A 16,376-nucleotide genomic window follows, 5' to 3' on the forward strand; every position below is an offset into this window, starting at 1 on the left:
ACCCCTGACAGTTTCCAGTTTTCTACCTCCTCCTAGTTCCTCAGTGTGGTCAATCCAGAAATCTACTTCATACAACTGCTTCCTACTTACCACCTCTTTATAGGTGGTCAGTGAAATTCGAACCACGTAACTTGACTTGCTGACTCACACAGCCTGCATAGGCTGTGCAGATATGCCACAGTGACCACCTTTCAGTCACAGTGACTCCGTGGAACATGTACCTACTTACTCTAAACCCACCAATTAGAACTCCCTGCAGGAAACCCACCTAGGTAATACCCTGGGCCCCAGTAAAGGTTTTGGCCCACATGTTCCCCTCTCTCTGTCTTTTGTTCCCCACCCAGTGGTTGAATGTGTACACATCAGTGGCTCCCCACTTCCAGTTGGCCATAGGAGGCGTTCTGCCCTCTTGTCTCTGGATTTGTAAGTAATAAACTGATTCTGTTATTTCACATTTTGGTGAGTTGTATCCTGTGTATCTTGCCCAATTACACCTGAATTCAACTTCTTTTCTGGTCAGGATTCTCTCCTAGAGAATGGTTATCTTGATAGAAATAAACTCAACACAGGTAAGACAAGAGCCACAAGGACATCTGCCAGTATAAACAAGTTTCTTGTGAGAGGGATACCTGTTGAGGGTCAGGGACACGAAGGCATTCGGTCATATGCCAGGAAAAAGAAGTATCCTGTGAAAGGCACATTGTAAACACCCATGACCACATCTCCTAAAGTCCTATCAGGGCAGGAGTAGTGTTTATAGCCATTCTCCAGAGACAGACCACAAGTTCAAATTCTAGAAAAATACAACGTTTTTTGTGTGTGACAAAGGCAAAATGCAGAAACTTAATATTATCTCATTTTGGTAAAACAATGTATGTATGAAAACATATACTATACCCTATATATGATCACATGAGCAAGGAGTATATATATGTATAATTGAAACAGGGCTAGACAGCCAACTTAGATAATAAAAAAGATTAAACTCAATGATGTGCAGTTGAAGCCCAAAGAAGAAAAGAACAAAACATATAAATATGCAAAGCCAGAGATATGCATAATATAGCATAAGATCTGTGTGGAAGCAAAATAGGCTTCCTGAAGAGGTTACATCTTACCATATATTGAAAAATGAACACAAGTTTTGTGTGTATGTTGGAAGGATGAGATACATTTCAAAGAAATGCTATGAACCAAGTAATGAAGTAATACACACAATAAAGTATGAGGTAGACAGAACCAGGGGTCAGATCATGGCTGCTCTTGAAGGTCACATCAGAAATTTAGCCTTTACCTAATAGGTGGTGAAAAGCTTTTGTTGATTTTAAGCATGGAAATTACAATCAGACTTGTGGTATAAACAGGCATGACAATGAATACGATGAGGTAAATTAAACTGCAAGTAAAACAGGTAAATCGGGAGGCTGGTGAAGGAATGCAGAGGAGACATGGCATGAGCCTACACAAGGGCAGTGGTAGCAGGAAAAGGGGATGAATGTAACACATTTTTCAGAAGTAAAGTCAGCAAAACCTATGAAGCAGAGAGGAAAGTAAAGAAAGTTCCCAGATTTCTACAATGAATGGTAGTAGGATTGTTATACCAACACTCAAATAGCATTTACAGAAAAATGAGCTTAAGAGAAAATATTGAGTTCCATTTGGGATAAAATGAATGAGTTTCTAGAGAACATTCAAAGGGAGAGATCCAGTAAACATTTAGATTCAAAAGGTAATCTTGGGGAAGAGTTCATGGTTGCACATAATGGATTTTCAAGTCATGAACATATAAACATAAGAACAGATGAAATGGTAAAGAAAGGGCATGCAAGTGAGAAGAGTAGCAGCTTGAAAGAATATCAGAAACACCAAGTTTATGGCAGTTATTAAACTGGAGCCAAAAGGACAACATTATTTTCGTCTTTATTTCACATAATGGCACCGTATATAGATGGCTGGATGGATAATAGCAGATAGCCACTATGGTCTAAGTTGTATGCAGTTGTTATTGTATCTGACAGAGGTCTAGGGCTGATGTTGCTCAGACCATTCAGCTTTATAATCCCCAGGAAGAATCCCTGGGTAGCAAAAAGGAAGGCAGAGTAGAGGGAATCTAACTCTAACAAAAGATCTAGAGGAACAGCTAATACTTAACTCCTTCCTCCCTTTTATTCATCTAAATCTACTTACACTACACAACTGTAGTTTTCCTTACTCTTTGTTCTATTTTATTTGTTTCTATTCTACTTATATTTTAGTATGTTTACTATTTTATAAGATACAAATTAAACAATTCAGAGGTCACTAGTATCTCAGTGAGAGCTAATTAATTTTCATATATACAATATTTTTGTACATAGGATGTTTAAGTTAACCAGCTTTTGAGGTAAAAGCTGCAATTAATAAAATTAATCCTGTTAGTATACAGCTCAGTAAGTTTTGACAAACATACAGTCATGTAACCATTACCACAGTCACCCTGAGAAGCTCTCCTATGCCCCTTCACAGTCAATAACCTTCCTCAGTGTGGTAGGCAGAATTCTGAAAGTGCACCCACTCCCCACATCCCCAGATTTTGTACCCTACAGGAACCTACAAATATGATATCTATTCCATTATCACATTATGTTATATGGCACAGTTGACCTAACAATATGGCGATTATCTGGTTGGGCCTAATGTAATCACATGAATCCTTAAAAGCAGAGTGCTTTCTCTGGCTGGTGACAGAAAAAGAGAGATTTGAAGCATGAGAAAGACTTGATGTGCAATTTCTGCTTTAAAGGTGGAGGGGGCCTTAACATGAGAGAACAGATCCTGGTTGACAGCTAACAAAGAAACAGGGGCCTCACTCCTACGAGGAAATACCTCTGCCAACAACCTGAATGAACCCAGAAGCAGATTCTTCTTCCTTAGGGCCTCCAGATAAAAGGCCAGTCCATTTGACACCTTGACCTCTCTTGTGAGACCCAGAGCAGAGAACCAAGTTAAAAAATGACCTAGACTTCTGACCCACTAACACTGTGAAATAATAAATGTGCATTGTTTTAAACTGTTAAAATTGTGGTAATTTGTTACATAGCAATATAAAATTATACATCCAACCCCCAAGAAAACACAGATCCACTGTCCTAGTTTCAACTTTTCTAGAATTTCTCATGAATGGACTCATACTTTTGAGTTTCATCTGTATTGTTGCACAAATCAGTAGTTATACATTCCATTTTATTACTGAGCAATATTCTTTCTTATCTCTTTACCAGTAGATAGATTAACTAGAGTTGTTTCCATTTTGGAGTTATTATGAATAAAGTAACTATACACATTCAAGTATAATTTTTTCTGTGGACACATTTTTCTTGTAAATACCTAGCAGTGGGACTGCAAGGTTGTATGGTAAGGTAAATGTATGTTTAACTTTATAGAATATTGCCAAAGTGTTTTCTCAAGTTTTTGAATACTATACAATTTTTAATTCTCTCCCTATGTAGGAGAGCTATAACTACTCCACATCTTCAACAATTGTTACTGTCTTTTTAATTTAAGCTAGTCTAGTGGGTGTATTTAGCAGTATCACATTACGGTTATAATGTGCATTTCTATAATGACTAATGATGCAGAGCAGCTGTTCATGTGCTTATGCCATTCACATATCTTCAGAGAAATATACATTCAAATCTTCTACTCATTATTTCATTAGGTTGTATGTGTTGATACGGAGTACTGGGAGCATGGTCCCTTTAAATGATACGGAAGAGGGGAAGGGAAGTGTTGGGTAGAAGAGGATGAGGTCCCTGGTTAGGGATCTACCCCATGGACCTAGGTGAAGACAGGCACTCCTGCCTTCATGCCCAAATGTTGCATTTCCCAACACCACCCTGGCCCATCATGCCCCCATCCCAGGCTTACAAAAACCCAAAACACTAGTGAGCAGACACATAGGCAACCAGGCATCAAGATGGGCACATCAGCGGAAGAAGACGCAAGCGGCTGGTCCTCAAAAGGGACACCCAGCAGAAAAACACACCAACGGACACTGGCACACCACCAGGCCATTGACTAGTGGGATGAGGCGGAGTTTGGCAGTCAGAGGAGAGCCAGGGCCAAGGAGTGGCCCAACTCCACGGGAAAACCATCTCCCGTCTGGCTCCCCCATGGTCTGAAACCTACTTCCGCTCAATAAAACTTTATACTTACTCTCCAAGCCCACGTATGATCCAATTCTTCTAGTACACCAAGGCAAGAACTCTGAGATACAGAAAGTCCTCTGTTCTTGCGACAAGGTAGAGGGTCTAATTGAGCTGGTTAACATAAGCCGCCTATAGGCAAACTTAAAGAGCACCCTGTAACACACGCCCACTGGGGCATCGGGGGCTGTAAACATTCACCCCTAGACACTGCGTGGGATCGGAGCCCCACAGCCTGCCCATTTATATGCTCCCTTAGAGGTTTAAGCAGTGGGGAACTGAAGAAGCCAGTCACACCCTCATCACGTGCCCTGCAAGGGTGACAAGGGAACCTTTCCCGTTTAATTATTATTGACTGTTAATTTTTCTTTAATTATGATAAAGTTTTTCATTTTGATGAAGTCCAATTTACCCATTCTTTAATTTTATGATTGGTGCTTTTTTGTGTCCTAATATTTGTCACAAAAAAATGTTTTCCTGTGTTCCTTTAGAAGTTTTAAAGTTTTGGCTCTTATGGTTAGCTCTATGATTCATTTCAAGTGTGTGTGTGCGTGTGTGTGTGTGTGTGTCTGTGTTGTGTGTGTGTGTGTGTGTGTGTGTGTCTAGTATTAGATAAGGCTTTGGGTTAATTTTGTTCAAACAAAATCCAATTTTCCAGCACCATTTTTTAAAATGAGTATGTTTTTAATCCCTAAATTGCTTTGGAATACTTTTGTCAAAAATTAATTGATTACAGCCAGGCGCAGTGGCTCATGCCTGCAATCCTAGCACTTTGAGAGGGTGAGGTGAGAGAATCACTTGAGTCCAGGAGTTCGAGAGTATCTTGGGCAACATAGTGAGACACATCTCTATAAAAAATACAAAAATCAGCCAGGCATGGTGGCACGTGCCCATAGTCCCCGCTACTCAGGAGGCCGAGCTGGGAGGGATGTGTGAGCCTGGGAGGTAGAGGCTACAGTGACCTGTGATTGTGCCACTACACTTCAGCCTGGGTGACAGTGTGAGACCTTGTTTCAAAAAAAAGAAAAAATAAATAATTGATTACTGATGTAGTAGATATATTTCTGGTCTCTCTATTCAATTAGGTTGAAACAAAAATAATTGCTGTTTTTGCCATTACTTTACATGAATTATAAATATTTCAGGTATGTCAACAATTATACCAAAACCACCTCTTTGAAAAAAAAAATAACATTTTAACATTATTGAGACTTCCAGTCTAGGAATATTATGTCTTTCTATATTTTTTAGGTCTTCTTTCTCTTAGAAATGTTTTGCCAATTTAGGTATACAGGTTATACATATTATTAAATTTATCTTTAAGTGTTTCATCTTTTTTTTTGACATTATTGTAAATGATGTTTTCAATTCTGGTTTCCAATTTTTCATTACTAACATACAAAAATATAATTGATTTTGTGTACTGATAATAAAAACTGCAACCTTAGTTCTAAGATTTATTGTATAGATTTCTTCAGACACTTTCCCTTCTTCCTTGCTAATCTGTATGCCTCTTTCAGCTTGTTCTTGCCTTACTGAACTGGGTAGGACATCCTGTACAAGGCCAAATGTTAGAAGAGAGAATAGAAATACTGATCTTGCTTCCAATCTAAGATGAAATCATTTAGTCTTTCACCTTAAGTATAAGGTTAGCTGTAGATTTTTGTAGACATCTGTATCAGGTTGGGTGAGTTCCCCTTTATTCCTAGTTTGTTGAAAATTTTATCTTAAATAGTTTTTGAATTTTGTCAAAATTTTTTGGTAAATACTGGATGATTATATGATTCTATTTGTTGAAAGTTTTGTCTTAAATGGCTGTTGAAATTTGTCAAAATTTTTTAATTTTGTAATTTTGTAAATACTGAGATGATTACATTTTTCTGAGTCTTAATGAAGCACATTACAATGATTTTTCAAGTGTTAAATCAACCTTGTATTCCTGCTGATAATACCAATTTATCAAAACCTATTCTTTTTATATATTTTAGATTTAATCTAATAAACTTTAAATAATTTTTACGTCTGTATTCATGAGAGATTTTCGTCTGTAATTGTCTTGTGATATCTTTGTCTGATTGTGTTATTAGAGTTATAATCATCTCATAAAATGAATTGAGAAGTGTTTTTTCCTCTTTCATTTTCTGGAAGAGTTTATGTAGAACTGCTATTATTTCAATATTCTTAAAAGACTGAAGAAATTTATCAGTAGCACTATCTGGACCTAGAATTTTCTTTATGGGAATATTTTAAATCATAAATTCAATCTCTTTGATTGAGAGAGCTGCTTAGGTTTTTATTTCTTCTTGAGTGAGTTTTCCTAGTTTGTGTCTTTAAAGGACTTTTCCCATTTCACCTAGTTGTCAAATCTATTGGAAAAAACTCACAATACTCTGTATTATCCCCTTAATGTTGGTAAGGTCTGCAATGATGTCCTTTCTTTCATTCCTGATACTATTAATTTGTATCTTCTCTTTTATTGACCAGTCTTGGCTAGGGATTTTACCAATTTTATTTTTACTTTCAAAGGATCAGCTTTTCATTTCACTGATTTTTTTTTTCTATTGCTTTCCTGTTTTCTATTTCATTGGTTTCCAGAATCTATTATTTTCTTTCTCTGCTTATTTTGGGTTTAATTTGCTCTTCTTTTTCCAGTTTTATCATAAAAGCTTAAAGCTTTCTTCTTTTCTAAGTATTTCATGTTACAAATTTCCCTCCACACTGCCTTAGTTTAAATCCCACAGAGTCTGCTATATTGTTTTCAATGTTATTCATTTCAACATAGTTTCAAATTTCCCTTGTTCAACTTTCAAGTACTCCTTTTCCCAGCCTCCTGGAGTTTCTCCCTGTACGCAGTTCCCAGCCAGAGATTCAAGGACATTCTTGTGCAGACTGTGAGCTTTCTCTCTGTGAAATTCCTTCCCTTCTAGCATTCTGTTCCACAAATTCTAGTCACCTCAGCCTCCCAGACTATAGCTTTAAATCAGATCTATAAAGATGTTTAAAACTAACCTCCCTCCCTAACTCCACAACATTTAAAAGCACTGAGTTAGATTGTTAAATAATTCTAAACCTCATACGTGATAAGAAACACAAGTTTAAAATGTGTTAGTTCAATGTTCTTTTGGCTAGTATACAGTAATTTGCATTCCAACAGTTCATTATTAACACTGTGTAGTATAATAAAACATGGCTGCTTTGGGCTTAATGTAGCATTTATACACAGGTTCTGCTTAAAGAAATTCAGGCCAGGCACAGCAGCTCACACCTGTAATCCCAATACTTTGGGAGGCCAAGGTGGACAGATCACAAGGACAGGAGTTCGAGACCAGCCTGGCCAAAAGGTGAAACTTTGTTTCTACTAAAAATACAAAAATTAGCCAGGTGTGGTGGTGCGCGCCTGTAATCCCAGGTACTGAGGAGGCTGAGGCAGGAGAATTGCTTGAACCCAGGAGATGGAGGTTGCAGTGAGCCACGATCACACCATTGCACTCCAGCCTGGGCAACACAGCAAGACTCTGTCTCAAAAAGCAAAATAAGATAAAATAAATAAAAATATATTTAAAAAGAAATTCATGTCTCCAATAAAATAATATATGGATATATGTACTTAAGACTATGATGCAAATCGTCTTCCTTACTTTGAGTCATGGTCACAAAAGCATGAAAGGCACAGAACTAAACTAACTTTTTTCCTTCTTTTGACAGTGTAAGAATAAGAAATATGAGGTCAGGAGAAGTTTAGTAACGGACTCCAGTTTTTAGAGACTGTAAATAGTAGAGCTAAAATTAGGAATTACATACCTTAAGTGCCAGTTTAACACTTTTACCTCTAACCCCACCACCTATGATGATCAGACCTGTTTTAAGATTACCCTGGTAGCACTAAGAAAAATAATGTGAATGTAAAGATTCTGGCAGCACATCAGGAAGATCTCAGACATGGAAGTACCAGAAAGGAAACTCTTAAATTACTTGGGATTTCTAAATTGTCTTCTTCCTCTAACAAGTCACCTCCTTTTGTGACTTTTCACCAACCCTAAAATCTTGGTTTTCTTACATTTAAAGGCAGTGATCTTCAAACTGGGATATGTATATCTAAGAAAACATAATAATTTTCCCAGAGTTTAAAGGTATGGTTAGATTTTAAGGAATTAATTTACAGATTTGCCACTTCCAAATGTACATTTTCCTAGAATTGATCTGGCTAACGATTATTCTATAGTTCCTTCCCAGTTCTACTTTCATAACTGCTCTTCTCCTACTTTACCAAATAAAGAAATAAATCCATCACCTGTCCTACATCTTACTGTGTTCTATTTTCTAGGTTTACTACAGAAATTTCCAGGGGCCAAACAAAGGGACAACTCAAAATATTGGTGTCATTTAAGTTTCCTTTAATCAGGTACCTTAACTCATGCTCAACTTATCTCACTAAAAGATACACTTATAATAAACTTTTAACTTCTTATGTTTATTTCTCAAAATTTATTATGTGCATATAGGCATTGAAAATAGAGACAAAGTGAAAGTTCAGATTTACTGGTTCCCAAAGTAATACTAATTATAACATAATCCACAAGGGAAAAATACACATCTGTTATTTTATTATAAAGCATAATAAAGTGATTGAAATGATTTAAATCATAAAAATAAGTATAAAAAATAGTGGGAAGAGAATATATATTTTTTTATTATATGAGTTCCAGGAGAAAAAGGAGCAATGTAAAATCCAGCAATCCCTAGTGATATATACCCAAAAGAAAGAAAATAAGTAAGTTTCCACTTTTTTGCTCCACTTGTGTCTAACAAAAAAAAAAAAAACAAAAACTGTGCTTTATTTCATGTTGCTTTTACCTATTCACCAGTTTCCAGTAGTAACTGACTAGCAAACAGCAAGTGTACACATGTATCCAGAATATAGGACATGTTCGTTAAAGAAAATGGCTTATGGCAGTCTGCTTTAAGACATGATCTTCAGAAGAAAATTATGTCAAGTCAGCAATAACCTAACATTTATTTGCCTTGACAAAGCCCCAAACTGAACTCTTACTTTATACCTTCTTCCCCATCTCAGCCAATGGCAACTTTATCTTTTCAGTTGCTGAGAACAAATATTTGATGTCCTCTTTGACTCCTTTTTGTCTCACATTTCAGGATCTGATCACGTCTTACCACCTCCACTTCAACAATTCTAGTCTTGGCCATCATCACATCTTGTGTGAATTAACAGAATAGCTGCCTCTCTCCCGGTTTCTACCCTTACACAGTAACATATATGTCTATTCCAAAGAGTAAACACAGATCTTTCTAAAATTAAATCATAATGTCACTACCTGCCCAGCCCTTCATCTAACTACTTGACCTTTGGCTTTCTCCATTCCAGCCACATCAGGCTCCTTGATGTCATTCCTACACACCATGCAAACTTCTGTTCTTTATATCCTTTGTACTGGCTATTCCCCTGTGGGCTTTGCCCTCCCTGCCTTCATAATTGCTTTGCTAAAAAAAATCACTTAAATGAGTCCTATACCTATCTAAAATTGCAAACCACCACAATCTCCACCACACTTTCCCAATTCTTCTTACCTTGCTCTACTTTTTCTTTCCTCCTTGGCACTTTTCACCTTCTCATATATTACAGTATTGATGGTGTTTATTCTTTATTGTCTCTTCTCCAAATCCACTTAGAATGTAAAGCAAATCACAAGCATCTAGAACAGAACACCGTGCATGGTAAGTTGTCATCAAGTATTTAATAAAGAAACTCAGGAAATAAAGTAAAATCTCAAACAACAAACCCTCTGGAAAAATGGTGTTCCTAACAAAGACAACCTAGGCACTAGAGTACAGGACAATTTCCTACCATCTGGCAGCTAGATCAGTGTCAGTACTACACTGACAAAGAAGGAGCATTATCTCAGGCCTATATGGCAGCACCACACAGGAGGAAAAATCTAGGGCTCAAACAATTTGCTCACCTAAATATGGGGAGGGGCACCATGAGAAAGGCAATAGGTTATCAGGCAGGCTGAGGAGTTAAGGAAAAGCCAAAGTATGGGGTATCTGATGGAAAAAGAATACCCAGGTGGGTTCTTGACAAGGAAGGAATCCACTGACTTCATAATTCCCATAGATATTTATTCCTCTTCTGATATTAAGTTTACAGCAACACATTACTCAGCTACTCAATCATTAAAAGTGTATCAGTTTTATCATCTATAATCAAAATCAATATAGAAAGGTTCATAGGGCTATTGTGAGAATCATAAACCATGTATAAAATACCTAACAAATGGCCAAAACATAGGCATTCAACAAATGCAGCCTAATTATAATAACATTACTTTCCACGTAAAATGATTTTTAACAATATCAACAAGAATTTAGAAAAAAAGCAAAAGCTATATTATACATTTCATATTCCATTTTGTTATCTTTAAGGAAATACCTTAAACTGATATATTAAACTTAACTATTGTTTTAATTCAGACTAAGATCAGATAAATTATCCAACGAAATGCTAATTTCTTAATTTTAAAATTTTAGTAGTGGTTCTTAGTAAATGATAACCAATTTTATTTATGGAGTTATCCCAGTTTAAGAATAACTAGCATACGAAAAATCCCAATTTACAAAATGTATGTTTGGGAATGCTTCATGTCATAAGTGGATTTTCACCATGAATTGTTGTAAATGTTCATTTATAAAACTTTTCTGGACTAGAGAAAAGGAGAAAATGAGTTAAAATGTTAGCAGTTAATGGATCAGAAAGAAAGATAAAGTGACTGTGAAATAACAATGTCAGCAATAGAGATTTGATTTAGAAATTTTCAACCAATGTACAACTTTTCAGAAAAATAAGGACAAACTTAATGACTTTTTTTTTTCCTGAAACAAAGTTTGACTCTTGTTGCCCAGGCTGGAGTGCAATGGCGCAATCTTGGCTCACTGCAACCTCCACCTCCTACGTTCAAGAAATTCTCCTGCCTCAGCCTCCCAAGTAGATAGGATTACAGGCATGCGCCACCATGCCCAGCTAACTTATTTTTAGTAGAGACGGGGTTTCTCCATGTTGGTCAGGCTGGACTTGAACTCCCACCTTCAGGTGATCTGCCTGCCTTGGACTCCCAAAGTGCTGGGATTACAGGTGTGAGCCACAGCGCCCTGCCAACATTGTGTAATTAATGTTTGACTTTCTAGTGTTTACCACGATGCCTAGCATACAATAGTAGGTTAATAATGTTTATTGAATACTTCTAACTCAGAAAAGCACAGAAGTAAAAACTTCCAAAGGAAGAGTATTTCTTAAAACTTCTTTTTTGTAATATGTGTAAAATAGAAGACTAATGTAATTTTTTTCAAATTAATTCAAAAATATCATGACATCTCAAATAACTGATTTTGTCCATAAAAACAGCTAAGATATTGGAATAAGGTTTATTTTGCAGAAAAATTTCTGATGAATTACAAAGATGAGTATATGAAGTAACTTTTCTGAAGTCTCACGTAAAATCAAAATTCTTTAGTCAGATACAATGGTTTGTAGTTTTGTTTTTATTTATTTATTTATTTTTTGTATGATGGATATCTTTAATGACCTAATAGTGAAGCCTCCTCGAATAATGTTTGTAAATGAACAATATGAAATTAATAACATAAAAAATGAAAAAGAAAAAATACTAAGATCACAAAGAAAACCAATTATATGAAAACTCAATTATAACCACAGACCACAGTTCTAATCATGGGCTTTTGGTTCAACAACTCCTGATAGAGGATATGCGTTAACTTGGAAGAACATATAATGCTATTTGCTTGAATATTCTATATACTGTACATGGTATCTATGACATTCCTATTATTAATTTTTAAAAATGTATAACCTGCAAAGATTAGGATATTACATAAAGTTATTTAAAATTTGACCTTTGAGGATTTTTACTTGTAGCAGAACAGGTTGCATCCATTTCCTGTTCCTATTATGTGCAAATACTGTAATGCAAAATTTTCTAAAATTCATCAGTGTAAAATTAACAATACTACATTTGAACATCATTAATTTCTACCTAGCTCTTCAAAGATGACACAAATCAGCACACTTATTTCCTTAAAACAAGAGCTCATGAGCAAGCGTAAGCTAAACTGGCAATCATTTTGGTCCTGTCACACCTAGCAAACTGTGTTCAAAATGCTTCCAAATGCAATATATAAACTAACCGACTTTCTATAGGTTGTTTTGAAGTCTACAAGTAAGAAATACCTTATAGTTAAAGGTGTCAAAAAGGATCTCCTAAGTATTTTAATAACTAAACATCCTTGTAGGATAGTTTAATCCACCACTTTATAAAGATCAAATATATTTTTGGAAAGTTGTAGGGTAAAGCAATGTACCCCTCCTACCCCAGTAAGTAAGAGAGTTCCAAACAGTTCCAGGAGGGAAAATAATTCTGATTTTGGCTTTTAAAGGTATATATAACCTTAAATAAGATAAAATTTTTCATTTTTAAATTTTGTCTTGTTAAAACAAACTTGCAAACCATATGGTACCAAAGCTGTATTTCTTGATATTACACAATTTAAAATATACATCTAACACTAAACAATATAAAAGAACTTGAATCACAGCACATATGGCAGGTCTTAAGAGTACTGTAATTTTTCTTTTTTTTTTTTTTTTGAGGAAAAGAATAAACTAGGTGGAAAAGTCTAACTTCCCATTAAAACATCTTTTTAAAAACTATCGCATCATTTAGCGAAAATAATATTAATGCATTAGTGTCAAATTCCATGAACTTATACAATCTACATACATTTACAAAAAAATTTTTTTAAATTCATAGGGAAAAGGAAAGGCCAGTTCTTAGTCTATTTTTTACACATTAGGAAGAAATACACACACCTACTAGTTTCATTACTGAAAAAATCTTAATAAATCATTTTCATGGTTTTTCACCAGTAATCAAGAACCTGGACAAATTGTATCAGGGAGTTTATTTTAAAAGTCTTTGAGATACAAAACAAAAACCTTGTTTCTCAGACTATAATTAACTCCTACTTATACTGAGTTTGTCCATTTGGAATTCTTATGACAACAGCAGAGAAATCATATATTACTTTTGCAGAGTAAGTTTTGTTCGCTTTGGGTTTTTTAAACAGTTTATCTTTAACAAGACGAAGGGTCTTTGCTTAGATCATCATCATGGAACTGAAAAGAACAGAAAATAAAACTAACAAGTATCAATGTAGCCAAAAGTTCATTTCCATCAGACGTTTTGTGTTAGCACTTGCTGCTCATTTTAAACATCGAAAAACTAGCAAGGCTTGTCTTTAAAGAACGAACTAAAAGTGGATCGGAACCTAATCACGAAACCCTTCCTTCCTAAGTTTACTGTTAAACCTAACTCAAAAATAGCCTTTGATATTCTTCGCAAAATATATATGTTTATACATACGCACACACCTAAATCTATTTCCAGATAAGGAAACGTTCAGAAAACTTTGCTGTCCAACTGGTAATGCACTCCAGACTTTGCAATGATAAAGAAAATCTTGCGGTAGGGTTACAAACCTCAAAATATCCTCTGATTGCAGGTTTTAGAAACCCTCCCTGCTACACCTGTGCAAGTACTTCCTGTTCTCCAACGCTGTATAAAAATAGTTTAGTAAATGCCCCGTAAGCCGCTGTTTGGAAGCTAAACATTAACTTTATATACATCACCACTATCACTGAGAAACCACCACCCCAAGAACCTCAAGAGTCCACTCATCTCTCTTCTCCAAGGAGGGAGCATAACCATCCTGGACCCCCTCAAATAAATAAAAAACTGTGTGGTCAGGCGAGGTGATGTGGTTTGGATAGCTAGAGGCAGGAGCCAAGTAAGGGTACAATTCACAACCCCTGCAGGACTCCAGCTTCTGCCCCGTCGCCGCCCGCCAACAGGGCAGCAGTAACAACCAGGACCCAGCAAGTCCGGCACCTCCTCCCGCGCCGCGCGCGCCTCCAGCCTGGCCAGAGGCATCGCCACCAGACGCAGCAAGAAGGGACGAGAGGGCTGCGTGACCTCCGGCGCCCGAACGGCCCAGCGAAGAGAGCGTGTGCCCCGCAGGCCGGGCGGGAAGAGGAGGTCTCCGGGCTGCGAGGGGACAGACGAGGTCGGGGGCCAGAATGAGAGCGGCCCGGTCAGGCCCGCGGGGATTTCCCACCAGGGGCTAGTTTCTGAGACTTACCTTGAGCTACTACCCTCTGTGCGCTAGGAGCGTGCGGTCCAGATAGAGAAATACCGGCCCTCCTCTGCCACAGAGCTGCCTCCCGCTGGCCCAGCTCCGCTTCACGCCGACACCCGCCAGACACACCAACAGCTGCCAACGAACCAAGCCTCACCGGGAACTGGAGCAGAGACGGCCGGTCTCCGCCGCCCAGAGCCCGACCCCGCGCGCGGAGCATGCGCACACGTCCCAATACCCAGGGGCCAGTCAGGCCAGGGACACCTGCGCGCAACAGGTCCCTGAAGCCCCGCCCCTCTCTCCGCCTCGAGCCCGCCCCCTCGGAGTTGACTCCGCCTTCACGCTGACCAAGGTAACCCCGCCTCCGCACGCGATTTCCCGGCTTTCCGGACCTGCGGAATTCTATTCCCGCGGGGATTTGATGGCGAGCGCGATATAGTTGGCGTCCTCGGAGGCGCGAGATCGCGCGAGATCGGGAGACATTTCCCCACAAGGGGGAGCGTCACGCTGGAGCTTGGTTGTCGGGTGAAAGGTGGTTGTGGGACGTGCTGTCTGGCGTAGCGAGGAACAGGGGCTCGTTCCTCAGGAGGAGGCGATTATTCTGCTGCTCTCGGTAGTTCACTCGGTATTTTCTAAGCTCAAGAACGCGGATCCACCGAGGACTGCGCGCAGGTTAGATGTGACTTGAGAGAGCAATCTGTAGCTTGGCATCCAGACGCCAAGCAGACACGCAGTTTCCTGTGGCTTTCTGTGAGTCGTTCGACGATCTAGTTGCAGTTAATGACTTCCTGCGGCGTGAATGTGTACTCCCCACGCGGTCGTTTCGTGGCCTTTAATTAGACAGCCTTAGTAAGCCCGCTGACCTGGTTAATGATTGTCAGAAAAGGCTGGCCCCCTCCTCGCCGTGCTTTCGAACAGGTTTTGAGTTTTACAAGCACTGCTGGGAATTGGGCCAAACTTTGATTTAAAAAAAACGTTTCTTAGGAATAGTAGTCAAAGAAAAAACCCATCGTCACTGATATCAGAGATCTCTGAAGTAAGTAAGGTTTTGGAACTCCTTTCAAAGCTGGTGTAAGTAGAACATACTGATTGTAAAAATGGATTTAGGTAAACCCTAAAAGTTTATTTGAAGAAACGGGGAAGAAATAGTGGACGTTGACACAGGCGACGAATGGAACCCGTTTGTAATGTCTAGACTGAATCCTTAAGAATGTATTGAGCATTTGCTATGTTCCCTTTACTGAACTAGACACTGTAGGAAATAGAATGAAAGGAAGCCGTGGTTTCTGCCCTCAAAATATTTAAAACTTTGGGAGGGGTGGGGGAAGAAAAGGCCTATTCTGCATTTTTAAAACAATAAAAGCACACCATCAACTCTCCCTTCAGTTTCCCTAATGTCATTTTCTCCTCATTCTGCAGCTACTTTAAATACTGTTTTTCTTCTGCTTGGTCTCTGTGTTCGCCAGCACTCCATTTGCTTTTTCTTTTGCTGTTTCTGTTTAATATTAATCTTCATGTCTCCTTGAGCAGTCTCTTTCTCATCATGGACTTACCTACCAGGTGTCCTGTGCACCAACAACTTCCATGTCTATGTCTATATCTATACTTTGATTTTTAAAAACATCAGACTTTTAAGTCTGATCTTAGGTCAGACATTTTTAAGCAACATCTTCATCTTCATTTGGATTTTACACAGTACCTTCAATATGCCCCAAATGGGCATGGACGTCTTTACTATAATTTGCTCCTGATGCCGTCTCCCTCCTCACCCATCTGGAACCTATACCATTTTCATTCCCTATTTAAGATGATGACATGCAACTCCCCAAGTCAGAAATCCATGAGTACCCCTGTTACTTTCCTTCATTTCTTCTTTTCTAATATCAAATTTTGACTCATTTTCTGTTACAAGTAAAATTTTGATGCTGCAAAGAAGTAGCAAAGATAAATCCTCTCAGCAAGGCAGTT

General features: G+C 38.0%; 1 protein-coding gene across 2 annotated transcripts in view; it reads right to left on the minus strand.

Annotated features, from left to right (window-relative positions):
* Positions 1-14,675, minus strand: part of USP53 (ubiquitin specific peptidase 53) — a 70,250-nt gene extending 55,575 nt beyond the window's left edge. The window contains exons 1-2 of one of the 2 annotated variants that reach the window (XM_003929735.4): positions 14,412-14,674; positions 9,771-9,895 (exon numbers count right to left, since the gene is read on the minus strand). The gene's annotated coding sequence lies outside the window, so the exon portion shown is untranslated. Of the gene's footprint in view, positions 1-9,770; positions 9,896-14,411 lie in introns of both variants that reach the window. The other variant, XM_074396958.1, reaches the window with a different exon arrangement.
* Between the last annotated feature and the right edge of the window lie 1,701 nt (positions 14,676-16,376).

Source organism: Saimiri boliviensis, chromosome 3, assembly GCF_048565385.1.
Source record: "Saimiri boliviensis isolate mSaiBol1 chromosome 3, mSaiBol1.pri, whole genome shotgun sequence".
NCBI classification, from domain to species: Eukaryota; Metazoa; Chordata; class Mammalia; order Primates; family Cebidae; genus Saimiri; species Saimiri boliviensis.